The sequence below is a fragment of the Vicia villosa genome, unplaced genomic scaffold (assembly GCF_029867415.1).
Source record: "Vicia villosa cultivar HV-30 ecotype Madison, WI unplaced genomic scaffold, Vvil1.0 ctg.000825F_1_1, whole genome shotgun sequence".
NCBI lineage: Eukaryota > Viridiplantae > Streptophyta > Magnoliopsida > Fabales > Fabaceae > Vicia > Vicia villosa.
The window spans coordinates 453,471-469,096 of NW_026705363.1; the positions used below are offsets into that span (position 1 = coordinate 453,471).

A 15,626-nucleotide genomic window follows, 5' to 3' on the forward strand; every position below is an offset into this window, starting at 1 on the left:
GGTTGATTCTGTGCAACTACCAGGGCTTCTACCATGCTATTGAGCCTTTCAATAGCATCTTTGAGAGTATTAACCTCTTCTCTGAGTTCTCCATTCTCTTGCTCAAAGTCATCCATTCTTTTCTTGCGACTTGAACGAGTGTTGTATGGATGAGACAGCTTGAAAGTCTTGGTTCACCTCCTTCTCCTCCTCTCTTTCTGGAGAAAGGAAAGTGACTATTAGATCCACGACAATTCTCGTGTCAGTGCGTACGACTAAAGCGATGCATGATATGCAATTAAGTTAATATTTTTCAAGGAAACACCATAATTACGTTATGAAACATCAAACTTTTATTAATTAAGCGAAAACGCCGTTTTTTACACACTTTGAAAAAGAAATACAGAGAAACTGAGAAAAAGGACTCTAAAACTTTGACGAAGAGCCGACTTCACGTTCTAACATCTTCTTCTGTTTCTTGAGCTGAGCGTTCTTTGACGTGAGCTGATCGATGATCCATGAAGCAGGAGGGATATGATGAGAAAGTGACGTTTGTGTCACTTGTCGATCGAGTACTTCAAGTAACTCATCCTTCCTTCTTAGGATGTTATGAATCTCAACATTTTCTTTGTTGACGATTCGATACTTGTTCCTCCAAGCATTCCTTTCTTGGCATACCTTGTTTAATGCCGCTTGTAATTTTTCAACATCGGTGGAGAAAAGGTAAATTGGTTCCCTTAGGGGAATAGGTTCTTGATGTTGATATGGCATCCTGAGCTTGAATGCTCTGACGCGTACCCATTGAAGGTAAGGATCCAGGGAGATGCAAAGATGTTTTCCTAACAATCTTCTCCCTTTGCTGTGAACAAGACGCCAGGCTTGGACAATTTCCTTCTTCAGCATGTTGCCATGATCGTCGATGTTTTTGAAGAACAGACCCTCCAATTGGATGTTACTTGGTATATTTTTCATGGGATAGCCGTATTGACGACGGGCTAAAGCTGGATTGTAACTGATTCCTCCCTTAGTTCCAATAAGGGGTATGTTGGGAAAACTTCCGCAACTGAAGATGATTTTGGTTTCGTCGTTGTCAGGACTACGCCACTCAATGTCCGTATGAATGAGGGACATGATTTTCTGTGACCAGTAAAGGCCATCCCTCATGTTCCAGAAAGTGCTAGACTTTGGCAGGTGCAAGACGAACCATTCGTATAACAACGGTACGCAGCATGTGATTAATCCTCCTCGCTGCAGGTTTCTTGAATGCACAGAGTGATAAGCATCCGCAAGCAAGGTTGGAACTGGATTTCCAATTAAGAAGATCTTAATTGCGTTGATGTCGACGAAATCGTTAATGTTAGGGAACAAAAACAATCCGTAGATAAGCAAAGCCAAGATTTCCTCAAAAGCGCTCATATCTTGGATGCTGACGAAGTACCGAGCTTGATCAAACAGGAATTTGGAGGGCAATCCTTGAATTCCTCCTCTACTCACCATATGAGTTCTGATGTCGACTACGTTCAAAGGAGTAGTTGCTGCAATGATAATGTCGTCAGGATTCTTTTCCAAACCGGAGTACAGATCTTGCGCGTACACGAGTATTCCAATCAGACGAGAGTACTCCTCCAACGTAGGCATGAGCTGATAATCTGGAAAGGTGAAGCAGTGATACATTGGATCGTAAAACTGTACCAAGGTGGGAAGGATCCCATCCACAATGTTGGTATTGAGCAAAGGCAGAAGTTTTCCATACTTCTCCTTGAAAGCCTGGGGGTTGACCACCAGTTTTCCGAGCTTTCCCAGTTCCTCGACCTGGGGAATCTTGAAGGTGTAGTTCCTAGCTCTCTTTCTTCCGTAATCCATGGTATAGATCCTTAAGTCCTTTCTCCGTTTCTCTCTTTCTATGAAGTTCAAAACGTTCGTTATTTAGTTTCCTTGAAAAACGACTCGAAAAAGACTCTTTTGTTTTTAGTTGTTATTAATGAATGATGCATGAATGCACACACAAGAGTTTTTAAACAAACATGGCACAGAAGGGTATAGTGGTCATGAAGTCAAAACGCAAACCTCGCCCCAATGGTAAACTAAAGATAAGGATTTTTGTACCTGTAGAACGGGTTCTAGGGGTCTCAGAGTTTTTGCTCAACCTTAAAGATACGTTGATTGGTATCTATAAGAGAGTTGTAGTTTCTGCGTGACAATTACTTTCGTAATCACGGCTCTACGTCCTAAAAAAGGCTTTAAGTGGGGTTAATGTGTTTCTAGGTCCTCCTGGTACAAATCAGTCTCGGAATGCAGTGGCGCAGTTAATCACAACCAGCCAGGCAAATCCCAAGAGTAGAATTGTGAACCAAGATTAGAGGGTCTTCACCGGGAAGACATCCTCCATCCTATCTTATGTTGCACTCAAATCCGGGTATAGGATTTCTCACCATAAGGGGGAATCAAGCCCTTTCCCGATACAGAATAAACAAAATAAACAAATATAAATGCAGCAAACACATGAAATGACACAGAGGTTAGGCAGGACCTCTCTTGTTTGAGGGGGAATTTGGCATCCCTAATTCCTCATTGGGGCTGGACCAGCAACAGCTCAACCATTGGTTTGGATGAAAAACCAAGGTTTTTAACACTTATATCCCCAGCAGAGTCGCCATTTTTCTGTGGTGTCGTTTTTTTACCTCCCCGTTTCACTTGGGAGGACGGCACGCTAGACCCTTCACGCGAAATTTGGAAGGAGAATGCGCCCGTGGTGGGATGAATTTTGTTTCAGTTCTTCCTACGATATCACACGAACTTTCTTATTTGTCCTACGAGTAGGAAAGGGGAAAAAAGATCTCAACTAAACCCTAGGAGTTTGCTAAGTATGGGCATTCACCTAGACTAGAAATTCTGGAGTCCGGGGGGTCGGTTATACATAGGGAAGAGTTTAAGCACCCTACATATCTGTAGTACTCTACAGGAACCTTCTCTGTGTCTAAATGTGTTTGTGCTGCTAATGATTATTAGGAAAGTTTCTCCTTTGTGTTAGGAGAAGGAATTGAATTGAATAAAAGAAAGACAGACAGACTAACTGACTATTTTTGGTATTTTATTAGCTCGCTTAGACTCCTTGTGAACCTCATGCCTACATATCCCTAATGGAAGTCAGAGCTTAATGTAGTTCGGGGAACTAATTAATTATTAATTATTTTTGGGTGCCTTGCTTGAAGCTCAAGGTTGAAGCTTGAATTAAATCTCTGTTTACAGTAAAGAGACATGAATTTATCTTTACAGAGAGGTATTTCTACTATTCCACCACAAACATTAAAAGAGTGACAGAATAACTGAATTCATTTCATTCAAGAGGGGGACCTTACTTGTGTATGTGCAAGTATACCAGTCAAATGCCTCTTAAATGAAAGAAAGATGCTCATCCAAATTAGGGAAAGTTACCACATGTCTGGGTTTTACTGCCAGCTCATGCCTTTCAAAATCCTAAATGGGAGACTTGATTAAAATGTAATGTTTGTTTGTTTGAATGTGGTGAGATAGAGGAAAGATCTCTCTATAGAGATAAGCTATGTCTATCTACTGTATAAAAGATTTGATTTTTTAACTGGCTTGTATGAGGCCCAAGCTTGAGGCTTTTTGATTAATGTATTATTTATTGACTCTGGGAGATGACTCCACTGGGGGTTAATTACAAGGAATTTTTATATTTTGTACAAAAGCCCAGAATTGAGGCTGACTCTAGCTAGGAAAAATATTATTTTCTGCCTTGTACAAAGCCCAAGGTTGTGGCTGACTGAGTATGAATGACTCTAATAGGGAAAAGATCCTAGATGTTAGGAATCTTTGACACATGAAGTATGGTCTATCTGCCTTGTACAAAGCCCAAGGTTGTGGCTACCTGAATGAAGAAGGACTCACTGGGGAGACTCTATTATCTGCCTTGCACAATGCCCAAGGTTGAGGCTGACTATTAACAAGGGAGTTTTATTGTTTTGGTGCCTTGTATGAAGCCCAAGGTTGAGGCTAACTATTTGGATTTTTGACTCTACTGAAGGATTTATTTATTAAAAGACTGATTTTTTTTGGAAGCTAACCCTTTCCAGGGATTTTGACTCAGCTGGTGAGTTTATCCTTTTTTAAGAATGAGGTTTTTTGGAAGCTAACCCTTTCCAGGGGTTTTGACTGCTGGAGAATTTATCTTTTGAAAAGAAAGATTTTTGGAAGCTAACCCTTTCCAGGGATTTTATTCTTTTAAACAGGTTTTTATTAATTGACTTTGGAGGCTAACCCTTTCCAGGGGTTTTGACTCTTTTAGGGAAATTATCTCCTAAGAGAAATGAATCTTTGGTTTTTGAAGAAGTGATTTTGGAGGCTAACCCTTTCCAGGGGTTTTGTTAAAATGATTGGCAGAAAGATTATCTAGTGGAGACTTCTTGTGTAAAGCCCAAGATGAAGGCTGACTCTTGCTGAGGATAAGCAAACATGGATCCTAGACTCTGCTAAGGAAAATTGATGAAGATAAGGGTGACAGAGACTGTCCATGTCTCTCATTCCAAAAGGTGTACTCAATGTAAAATTGAGACAAACTTAGCTTGTTTAAAGTCTGGTTTAAATTGGAAGAAACTCACCAGGGTAGGTTAAAAGGTGACTAAAGACCTGTTCCTATGTTTATAAGAAACCTGATGGGTCCTTGTATACAAGCTCAAGAGGAAGCTGGAAATGCTTTTAAGAAGCCTGTGGGTCCTTGTACAAAGCCCAAGAGGAGGCTAATCGAGGGTCATCGAGGGTCCTTGTTATAGCACAAGAGAAAGCTATGTAGTTTTGAACTTATTTTGGCTCTAAGCAAATGGGTAAGAGGTTTCACCGGGAATAATTCCTCTTGGGTGGATGTGTCCTATTTTTTTGGATTCTAAGGTTTTTGCCAAGATGTTTCACCGGGAATAATTCATCTTGGGGGTTTGAACTACAGATCTCTAATTAGGAAAGAGCCTTCACCGGGAAGACATTCTCAATCCTAGGCCATATTCCTATAATATATATATAGTTTAACTGTCCTAGGGTTTACACTCAAACATAGTTCTAAACAAATATATGCACAGTTTATATTTGACAGTAATTTAAACAAAGACTGTAAATTGAAAGCTTGTAAAGCCTAACCTGGATGGAGTGGAGGCCTTTGAAGAAGTATGTACAAATCCTTACCAGTAATTTTTGTTGTTTTGATAACAGTTGAATATTTATTATAAACAGTTAAAGGTTTTGAAAACAGAAGAAGTGAAGATGGACAAAGGTCACATAGGTATCTGAAGAGTTTCACCGGGAATAATGCCCTTCAAATACCAGAAGAATATTTTGAAAACAGAAAGAAGATTTTGAAAATACAGTTTTTGAAAACAAACTAAGAAAAGAAAGAAGGTGTTGGGACTTACACTCTATTAGAGGCCCACTTAAAAATGATTTACTGTTTATGAGAAACAGTTGAAAATGATTGAAATGATATAAGGTTTTGTTGTTTGAAAACCTTAATCATCCGTTTAATTGGAGACTGAAAACAGTTTTAAACATTGACAAAAGTCAACTTAATTAAGGCAAAGATGAAATCTATACCTAATTAAGACCTAAATAATTAGGGTTTTATCATAAAATTATTCACAAAGTAATTAGGTTAAAACAAAATGACAATATATATTTTCAAAGTATTTAAGAAAACACTTAAAACATACTATTTTAAACCTAATAAGAATATATGAAATAAATAATATTTTTATGATTTTTTTGATTATTCACAAAATAGATATATTAAATGACAAGTGTGTAAAAAATGAAATTAAAATGAATTAATTTGATAGGTTAAATAATTGTTTAAAGTTGTAAAGAAATCAAATGGAAAAAGTGATAAAAAATATTGTTTTGTCACTACCAAGGCTTGAACCCACGCTCCCATGGTCACCACACAAAACAAAGCCAACTGAGCTACACGCTCAGTGTGACTAAAGAGGGATTCCAATTGGTTATATATAAAACACGCGCGTAAAAATGAAAAATAAAAACAAAAGGTCTGAGGGGGGGATCGAACCCCAGACCTAAGGCATGAGAAAGTGAGAGGCGCTTGTAACCAAGTGAGCTGAACGTTTTAGTCGTTCAAAACACGCTTCCAATTGATTATATTTTAAACTTGCTTCTGAGAATTCAAAAAAAAAAACGCGCGCAAAGCAACTTCATCTTCAACCTCATGATTTCAATTTCTGGAAATCCTATCTCCCTCAATTCTCAACTAAATTCAAAGATGTAAAGATGGATTTTGCTCGTTTTTGGACGAGGATCATGATGGTGTCCTTTAATTTCATTTATTCTAAGTGTAACATAAAATTCGCAAGCATGAACACTAAGAACCCTAAAACTAAAATTAAACATGAAATACTATATATGCATGATTTGATGCAATTGATTGAGGGCTAATGATCTATGAAGGTGCAGAAACTAACTGGTAACTTCATTTTAAATTTATCATGCGTGAATCATAGAGTTTGAAGCTTTTGAAACTTACCTGAAAAATGAAGATTTGGCTCTGATCAAAGTGTGTTGCAGAGTTGTTGCAACGATCCAGATAGCTTCAGTGATCCACCTGGAAGGTGTTGAGATGCTTAACTTGGACTGAAAGTGCCCAGAACCTCTTGCTCGACCCCAACTGCAACAGCTCCAAGTGAGAGGTGAAGATGATGATTCCCCACGTACAGAAGTGTTTCAGAGGTTTGGATCACCTCTAAATGACTCCCCTAAGGTGTTTGAATACTTAATTCCAAAGGAAGAGCTCTGGTTTGAAGAATCCGAGTCTTCTTGCCAAAGAACCTTTGAAAACCTTAAGTATGAAGAAAGAAGAGAGAAAGCAAGAATTCTGTTGCTTTGGTGTGTTTTTTGAATGAGAAAGACCCCTCTATTTATAGGCAAATGGTTCAGAGCAATTGAACATAGCAAGCTTGCTTAGTGAAATGAGTTTGGTTTCTTAGCCATGAAGAAATTTTGAAAATATCCCAAATGCAATGATGCATTTTCGGGCTAGCTTCCCCAACCATTGATCTTGTATGATCTTAGGGAAAATTTCTGATGCAGAGGAGAGTTCTAATTGGCTTAGAGCAAGATTCCTTGATGATTCACCATTTGCCATAAATTCAAAAATGCAATCATTACATAATCACATGCCTTTGTTTTTGGGAATCTTCTTCAATCCTTATGCAATGATGGAAATTGATGTATGGCATGCTTGCAGATGTATTAGAGGTCGTGTAGCATCACTTAGTGAAGCTAATTGCACAAAATTGCAAAGTTCCAATTTGTACATGACCTATAATTTCACCTTATGAGGCCAACTTTGAACAAGCATAACTCCTAGCTCAAAATGAATTTGGAGAAGGTTGAGCACAATTTTGGAAAGCCCTAAACATCTACTTCAAATCATTAGTTTGGGGTTTCTTCAGAATCATTTGGGAAAATTGTGAAAAATGAGCCCAAAGTTGGATGAAAACTAGTTAAAACACTTAGAAAAATTTCTAAGTTTTTATAACCTAAAGCTTGAAAATTCCAAATCTCTTAAATGGTTGATCTTTTGAAAAAAGTTCCATTGTAAGATGTTGTTTTATTTTGCAAGATCTACAACTTTCATGTTGGAAGTTTTTTGAGTTGTGTAGGTGAAATTTTGAGTTCCCACAATGCCCTCAAAAACCCTAATTCCCGACTTTTCGCTCCTTGATGATTCTTCTTGAATTTCTTTGGTCAAATGACTTTAATATCCATATATTGATGATATTGATCTTTGAAAGTCATGGTTTGACCAAAAATCTTAAAAGTCAAAGGTGATCCCATACAGTTGACTTTTTCCAAATAAAGTGAGATTTTGGACTTTTGTGTGGAACTAAGATCTTCTCCTCAAATGAGTGATGTAAATGGGTTATATTGAGGTAGTAGAGGTTCTTGAATCATGTCTTGAGTTTTGGATCCATGCCCTGATTAAAAGTCAACTATCCAGATGAATTAGGTTAGAAACCCTAATTGTCGACCAGATGAAATTGGTGACTGTGGATCTTGAATTGAGGTGTGATGTCTAGTGGATTTTATTGTATGGATCATTTGAAGATGATTAAAGTCTTTAATAGATGTCCTGGAGCTTTTTAGGGTTTCCCAAAGGTGATCCCTGATTTCAGTCCTTGATAGGCTCAAAAACCCTAGTCTGGTGACCTGAGTAAACCTGTACTCAGATGACTGGGTGTCTAATCAATCATAGGTGAATATAAAAGTGAAGCTTTTGAGTCCTATGATTGTGTTATAGACCAATCCTTCTATTGATTGATTCTTTGCCTGAGTTTTCTTGTCTTTGAACATCCTTGATTAAATGCCAGATGAAGAAGTGACTGCTCTGGGTACTTGCTTTGACCTGATGAAAATCCTGAAGATATGTCATCTCAGGGGGGTCAAAAATTAGGGTATGACAGACCCCAAGATAATCTTTAACACTTCAAGTGCAAGTTAACTAAACTTTGTTTTCTTTAAAATGTACCTTTGATTCACTTTTAAGTTGGTAATACAATATGGAATTGAAGTACAACAAGTGTGATTAGAACTTGTCAAAATATCAACAAAAAGAATAAATACTACATCTATTGGAATAAGTTGGTACAAGGTCTTTACACAACATGAAACTCATGATTTCTATACCAATCCAAACATTATCAATAAAAGCAATTAACAAATTGCAAATTAACAAAACAGAATAAGTGACCGAAGCTTTGTCAAATGGCATTGACAACAGTAAAATTGAGATGGAATTGCAGGAAAATGAGTTACCATTCAAGTTTGTTACACAAGTGAGAAAATTAAATACAACATCTGGTCCCGACAACAAATTCCATTAGATCCTTTATCCCAACCTAAAAAATCAACTTAACATAATCCCTCAATTGCACTCAGATTCTCCAACTAGCATAGCAAATTTGCAAGCCATTCACCTCAACAAAGAGAACTCACACACATTATTTATTATCTCTCAATCCCTTCTAACTGATTCACACACTTGAGTAAAATATCTAGAATCCTCTCACACGTACCTCACTCTTTCAATCTCTTCCTATATAAGGCCACACTATTTCTTTCACGGGGGAGAACACTACCCTAAAGAAACTCTACTAAAAATTCCCACTCGCTCACTCAAAGCTCTTTCCTAAAGCTAATTTGAGTGTCATACTGAAGCCCTAATATAGCTAGAGTTAACCTCCTGACAAACAATCACATAACCACAAAAAGAAAAGGTTCAGAAGAAGAGAAGCAGAAAGGACGAAAGAGGAAGGAAGTAGAGCAAAATTAGTACCTAAAGCCTCCTACATTAAATCTGTTCATCACCTTTTTAGCTCTTGTTAGAACAATATTGGTTCTACAATACGTCTTTGGGTTTTGATGATAACAATGTGTATGTGGGTATGAACTATTTTGTTATACTAACGTTTGTTTTGTTGAGTACATAATAAACATGCTATGATTCTGATGAAAAGGCGTGGCTAAAACATCAGTAGCCACCAGGTTATGTTTCCGCGCTACACATGTTTTGATGAACAATATCAACTACTTCAGAAGTAGAAGCATCTGAAGTTATCACTCTGTTACGAAGTTTGAAGAAACCAGTTCTGAAGACCAAGTGCTGAAAGACTCTGAAGACGTGGTTCTGAAGACTCTGAAGACTTGAAGCTCTAAAGACTCATGTTTCTAAAGACAAAGGATTCTGAAGATCAAGTGTTGAAGACTCTAAAGATGCGACTCTGAAGACTTGAAGTTTTGAAGAATTCAAAGCTTATTCTCCTTTATTCCAACTCATGTTGTGAGCCTCTGAAGTTCAAGAAGGAAAGAAGATAATGTTACTATGTAGTACGAGGTACAAGGTACAGACGAATGTTTCGTTCCAGTACCAAGAAAGGACGGACGTTGCGCACTATCTTGTCACCCACTACGTTCAAACCGCCAAACTTCTGGAAGTTCCAGAACTTCCCTCCAACGAATATATTATTGTATTGGCTATATAAGGGCTTAAAGACTCAAAGAAGAAGCAAGCAAACTCACAATCATATTCACTCTGTATGGACTGTTAATAGCTTCATATTTCTTTTAGTCTTAGATTTGAAAAAGCAAAGTTTACATCCAGCTTATGTAGAAGCATTATATTTTAAACAAACACTGATCAAAGGTTGTTTGATTGTTCCTTGAGAGACCGAGTGAAGGTCAGTAGTCTCTAGAAGTCTAGGACTAGAGATTCTTAGAGGTTGTTAGTCACAGGGGTTACCTGTGCAAGGTTAGTCACCGGCAGTTGCCCGTGCATTGTAGTGAGTCAATCGTGGTAGCTTGTGCAAGGTTAGTCATCGGCGGTTACCCGTGCGATTGTAATCAATTTGGTTATAGTGGATTAAGTCCTCGATTGAGAAAGGCGAAATCACCTCGGAAGGGTGGACTAGACTAGCTTGATATTTGTCAAGTGAACTAGTATAAAAATACCGTGTTCTTTTCTTTTAGCATCGTTTTGTTATTATCAATAGTAGAGAGTTTATGGTTTCAAAGAAAGGGGAATTATTTTATTAAAAGTAATATGTTTTAAAAACCCTATTCAAACCCCCCATTCTAGTGTTTTTCACACCTTCAACTCTTGTTTTCTTCATGTTTTGTCATTTATTATTATTGTTGTTGTAGACTTTAAACATCCCTTTCCCATTTTAATTTGTACCTCATGTATTTGTAATCTAATAAAGATTGTGAATAAGGTTTAGGGTTTTGTTTGGGGTGGGGTATTTTTGTTCATTTTGGTCGGATTGTTCACTACAAAAAAAAAGGTCTCCTGCCACGCCCAAGAAACCGAGGCTATATGCAAAATAACCGTGGCGTAACGCTGAGGCCACGGTTTGGCCACGAAAATCCAACTGTGGAGTATGCGGCCGTGGCCTAAAGTAAAGTCCACGGTTTTTTGGTATAGACCACGCCTTTTTGACAACCGTGGCTTTTTTAGGCCACGGTTTAGGTAGCTTGATTAAGGCCGCGGTTTGTATTTGCCATGACTGCAAAACTGTGGCTATATGGTAAAGCCACGGTTTCAATTTAACGTTTACGATACAGTTTTGGTTCAAGATATAGCCACGGTTTGGTTATGGCCACATATTTAAAACTGTTGTTATATGTTATGCTTTCTAAACCATTTATCTTGCCACAGTTTATTTCTGTATCATTACATAAATATGTCATTATATATATATATATATATATATATATATATATATATATATATATATATATATATATATATATATATATATAATTAACAATAATATACGGGTCAAGGGGATTTGTGAGGTATTACAAAATTATTACTACTACTTATATAATTAATCACTAGATTACTTATTTACATCAAAATAAGTTATATTTTATCCCTTATGAGACTTAGCAATTCAGTTCATCATCTCCCAAAATTTTAAGATGAGATAAACTAAATGAACTTGACATATGAGCTTGGATGAAAACAATATGCATCCATATCCCTACAAGACGATGATGGAAAATTGATATAAATATTTGACTACACTAAACAATCCTTACCTATCCCCAAAACAGAAATAGATAAGGCATATACAATTTAATCCATTTCCTTAAATGTCACGAACATCGTCAAATTTGCCTCTCATCAAACTCCCAAAAGAATCACCACGAACAGCAGCCGATTCCAAAATCTTCTCAGTCTGATTGAAACAGTACACAGGAGCATGCCAATTGGAATCCTCAAGCACTGCTCCAACCTCAAATGTCATCACATGAGCCGTATATCCTGCATTTAAATTGTCAGTATTTCACAGCAACACATTCTAAATGTTACATACAATTAGAGGATTTTAGATACAATTGAAGCTTGTTAAATATAGTTACAACTTGATATAACATATACAAACCTGATTTAATTCTATCAAATATCTTATTTAATTCAGTAATAGTTTCATAATTTGAGTGAGAGTAGAGAGAGATAACTGAACCTGAGGAGAAGATCCACTTAACAGGTCTTCTTGTTAAAGCATCTTCATAATACACAATAAAATCAGCTTTAAGTAAACCATATGAATGAGAAAATATGAGAGACAGAAAGAGACCTTAAACCCCAAAAATTTACTTAAAAGTGGTGTAATGTAACTTCAAATCTCAGTAAACCATGTATAGATTCTTGTAGCATTGTCAGTTGGGTCTCCATCTCCTGGGTCTTCATCTCTGTAACTGCCATGGCAGATCCAAATGCATCATATTATGTATGAATCACACATTGCGATTCAGCTTCATGTTCAAAAGAATCAATCAATTATAACTGATCACACAAACCAACATTAAAAAAAATCTCAAACTCTAGTTTATCATGCAGTGTACCAATTAATTGAAAGAACACCCTAAATAACAAAGATAAATTATCCCTAAAGAAACCACAAAACATATAAGAGGGAGATAGAGATGGTGACTAAATTGTGTTACAGCTTAATGTTTGAAAGATAGGAGAATAAAGATACTTATATGCTCACATTTTTGACGACGAGACTACAATCATGCTTAGTGGTTTCAAAGAGAAAGAGTGGTGTAGTTGTGTGTAAGGGACGGTTTGAAGGCATATGTAAAGAAATTTCTTGTAGTGAATGGAAAGAAATTCTTTACCTCTGTGACTCATTTCCATCACGCTCATACCGGATCCACACTAGTTGTAGAGCTCCGATTGGCAAAGCATATATTAAATGACCTATTTTATAAATCGCGGTGTCGACGTGCAACTCCGACGAGTTGAGTTAGAGTCAATTTCTTTGTCAATCGAACCTAGAAATAAAAGAGTACAGAGGAAACCAAGCCTTAACTTTTAAAACACAACAGGGACAATAAAAATAAGATCACTTTTTCATGAAGTTACGAAGTCGGGCTCTTACTAATTTTTCAGGTGACGAAGCGCGAGAATGCGAGGCAAAGCCAGTGGAAGAATTGGAATTGGAGATCAAGTGGAGATTTGATGTTAAATGGTGCATTCTTTAGGGCATCAGGAGCAGGTTCATCATCAAGCTATGCAAGAGCATCAAGTTTAGCAGCAAAACCATCATCTATAGTTGCTTCCATCACTGCAGCAGCTGGAACATTAAACTGCAAAAAGGGTTCACGTTGCTGAATTTAAAAAGCCTATTACTTTAGAAATAAAGGCAAGAAATGATCATGAATATGATTATGAATATGCCAATTTGTTGTAAATTGAAGTTTATAGACATTTTGCTTTGTAACTACAACCTTAGCTTGTGTCTGAAACAATCCACTTAGGTTGATAGACACATGTGATAGAGTTGATATAGTTATATGTTTAATGAAAAAACCAGAAATGTTGATTTTTCTGTTGCTAATGTCTCTTTTCATGATTCTTTCTTTATGAATGAAAAGTGTTTGATTTGATCATGTGGAGCATAGATACACATCACATGAAGTGGAAGTGAGATTCAATTATCTTCATTGGTAACAGTAACCATGAAGATCATAGATATATGACATTTAAATTTAACTTGTCAAGAAAAATACATTAAGTGAAAATGAGAAGTGTAGATTGGCAACCAAAAATAATAGATTAAATTTGTCACCCTACCATATGCAAATTTATCCCAAAGAAATTGAACAAGTAATATTAGTTATCTTTGATGGTAAAGAAATTGAACAAGTATATATGAGAACGGGACTGACGGCCAAAACTTAGAAATAAATTGGCCACCCTACCATAGATAACTATGAAAAACACTAAATTCAAAGAGAAAATGTATCACATCACATCCAAGTTTAACTGAAATCAACTGTTAAACATAACATCAACTCCCTAAACAATAAATATGTCAACATTGAAAGTTTGTTAGCAGATCAAGATAGGAAAGCGGAGAGTACTTGTACATTTGTTCTGCACCTTAACTAAAATTCCTTTAGCAGTGGAAATAGGTGAATATGAGCCAATTATGGCATGTCAGCCTGCAAAAACATAGGACAAATAAACTAGAGATATTAGTAAGACAGGAAAGCGCACCAAAACTCTTCTCTCCTCAACTGGGGCATAATCACGCAGGCAGCTAGAATGTTGAAGAAGACATAAAATAAATGAAGAAAGGAACCAACTGACAAGATTATCCGAACAAAAGATAGCAACTCAGCCCTCAGACAATGTTAGATTTGTACTTTTTCAACATCCATAAAGCCTCTCAACATCCATCAATGGAGTCCATTATAGATCCAATTCAATTAAAGGACCTCACAATAGTAAACTCCAATCTGTTTAAGCACCCTCACCTGTCAATGATCACAAGTTCGTGAGATAAGCTAAGAAATATAAACACCGACACTGACACGGATACATACATAAAGGGAAAAGAGAAGAAATAGAAGAGGTTACCTTGTGGGGTGTCTTGGGTTCTTTCCTAGGAGGTTTAGGAGGAGTACCAGACTCATTAGAGAAACCGGAATGATGTCCAAAAATCGAAGGCGAATTTGACAAAAAAGGCGAAGAAGGGTTAGATTTGTACGCAGAGAAAAGAGAAAGGTGAAGGTTGGGAAGAAGAATCGTGCACGGGAGATGGCGCGCTACCCAATCCCTTAGTTCTCTCTACAGTGCAAATTTCTTCTTCTCGAACCCTATTCTGCTTCATTTTTTCACAACTAGGGTTTCGTTTTCCCTTTTAGAATTTGTGTTAATCTCTGTAAAAATCAAACAAATTAGGTTAATAAAACATGATGTTGAACAAAAACTAACATGAATCGAAAAAATCGGAGACGGAGAGGATCAAACGGAGACGGAAAGGAGATATCGCTGGAGATGGAGGTCGCGCTGCCATTTGTGATGAAAAGAGAAGAAGGCAATGTTAGTTGTAGTTGTCGATCGGAGGAGAGGAATCAGCCGCACCACCATCACCGTTCACGATCTTCTTTTGAAGGAGGGAGAGAGTTCACGATCTTCTCTTGAAGGAGGGAGAGAGTTTTGGATTTCACTATCTCTAACCCTATTTCCATTTGTGAGCGAAAACTAACATTGAAATTGTATTTACATTTTTAACTTTTTTTTTAATCTAAAAAAATTAAGGAGAGGGAAACTAAAAAAAAGAGGAAAATTCTGGCGGGCTATATTTTTTTGGGTTTGGACCACAATTTGAAGTGAAAATTATAATGCCGCGGTTTTACTATTGCGGCTTAAACTATCCGCAGTTTGTTAACCGTGGCAAATGATAAAAAGGCCACAGTTTCAGACTCCGGATTCAATATTTCTAAATATATGTCTACGATTTGAAAACCCTGGCCAAAGCTTGTATGTGGCCACAGTTTTTGAGTTGTGGAAAAATTTAGCGTGGCCGTAGACCTTTTTTCTTGTAGTGGTTGTTTGGTGTTTTTGTTGTTTGTTTCGTGCTCAGGTTGAGGTTTTGAAGAAGGATTTTTTTGTTTGCTTTTAATTTTGGTTTTTGGTGATCAACAGATCAAGCGCTCCAAGTTGAGTCCTTTGGTTGATTGTGATCAACTTGTTGACCACGCCATTGGCCCCTTTGATCTTGGGTTTTTCTTTCTTTCCTTTTCTACACCTATTCTTTGTTATGCACCCT

At 37.0% G+C, this 15,626-nt stretch overlaps 1 long non-coding RNA gene across 11 annotated transcripts; it reads right to left on the bottom strand.

The window, feature by feature from the left end:
- Positions 1-11,374: 11,374 nt before the first annotated feature.
- LOC131631446 (uncharacterized) lies at positions 11,375-15,044 on the bottom strand. Of its 11 annotated transcripts, none has more exons than XR_009292705.1 (7): positions 14,831-15,044; positions 14,432-14,733; positions 13,952-14,328; positions 12,948-13,155; positions 12,685-12,840; positions 12,024-12,258; positions 11,375-11,821 (listed from the first exon to the last, which is right to left on the bottom strand). It is a non-coding gene; the product is annotated as an uncharacterized LOC131631446 (long non-coding RNA). The 11 variants fall into 11 exon arrangements; XR_009292702.1 differs by having other exon boundaries at positions 14,825-15,044; XR_009292700.1 differs by having other exon boundaries at positions 13,952-14,013; positions 14,162-14,328; positions 14,432-15,044.
- Between the last annotated feature and the right edge of the window lie 582 nt (positions 15,045-15,626).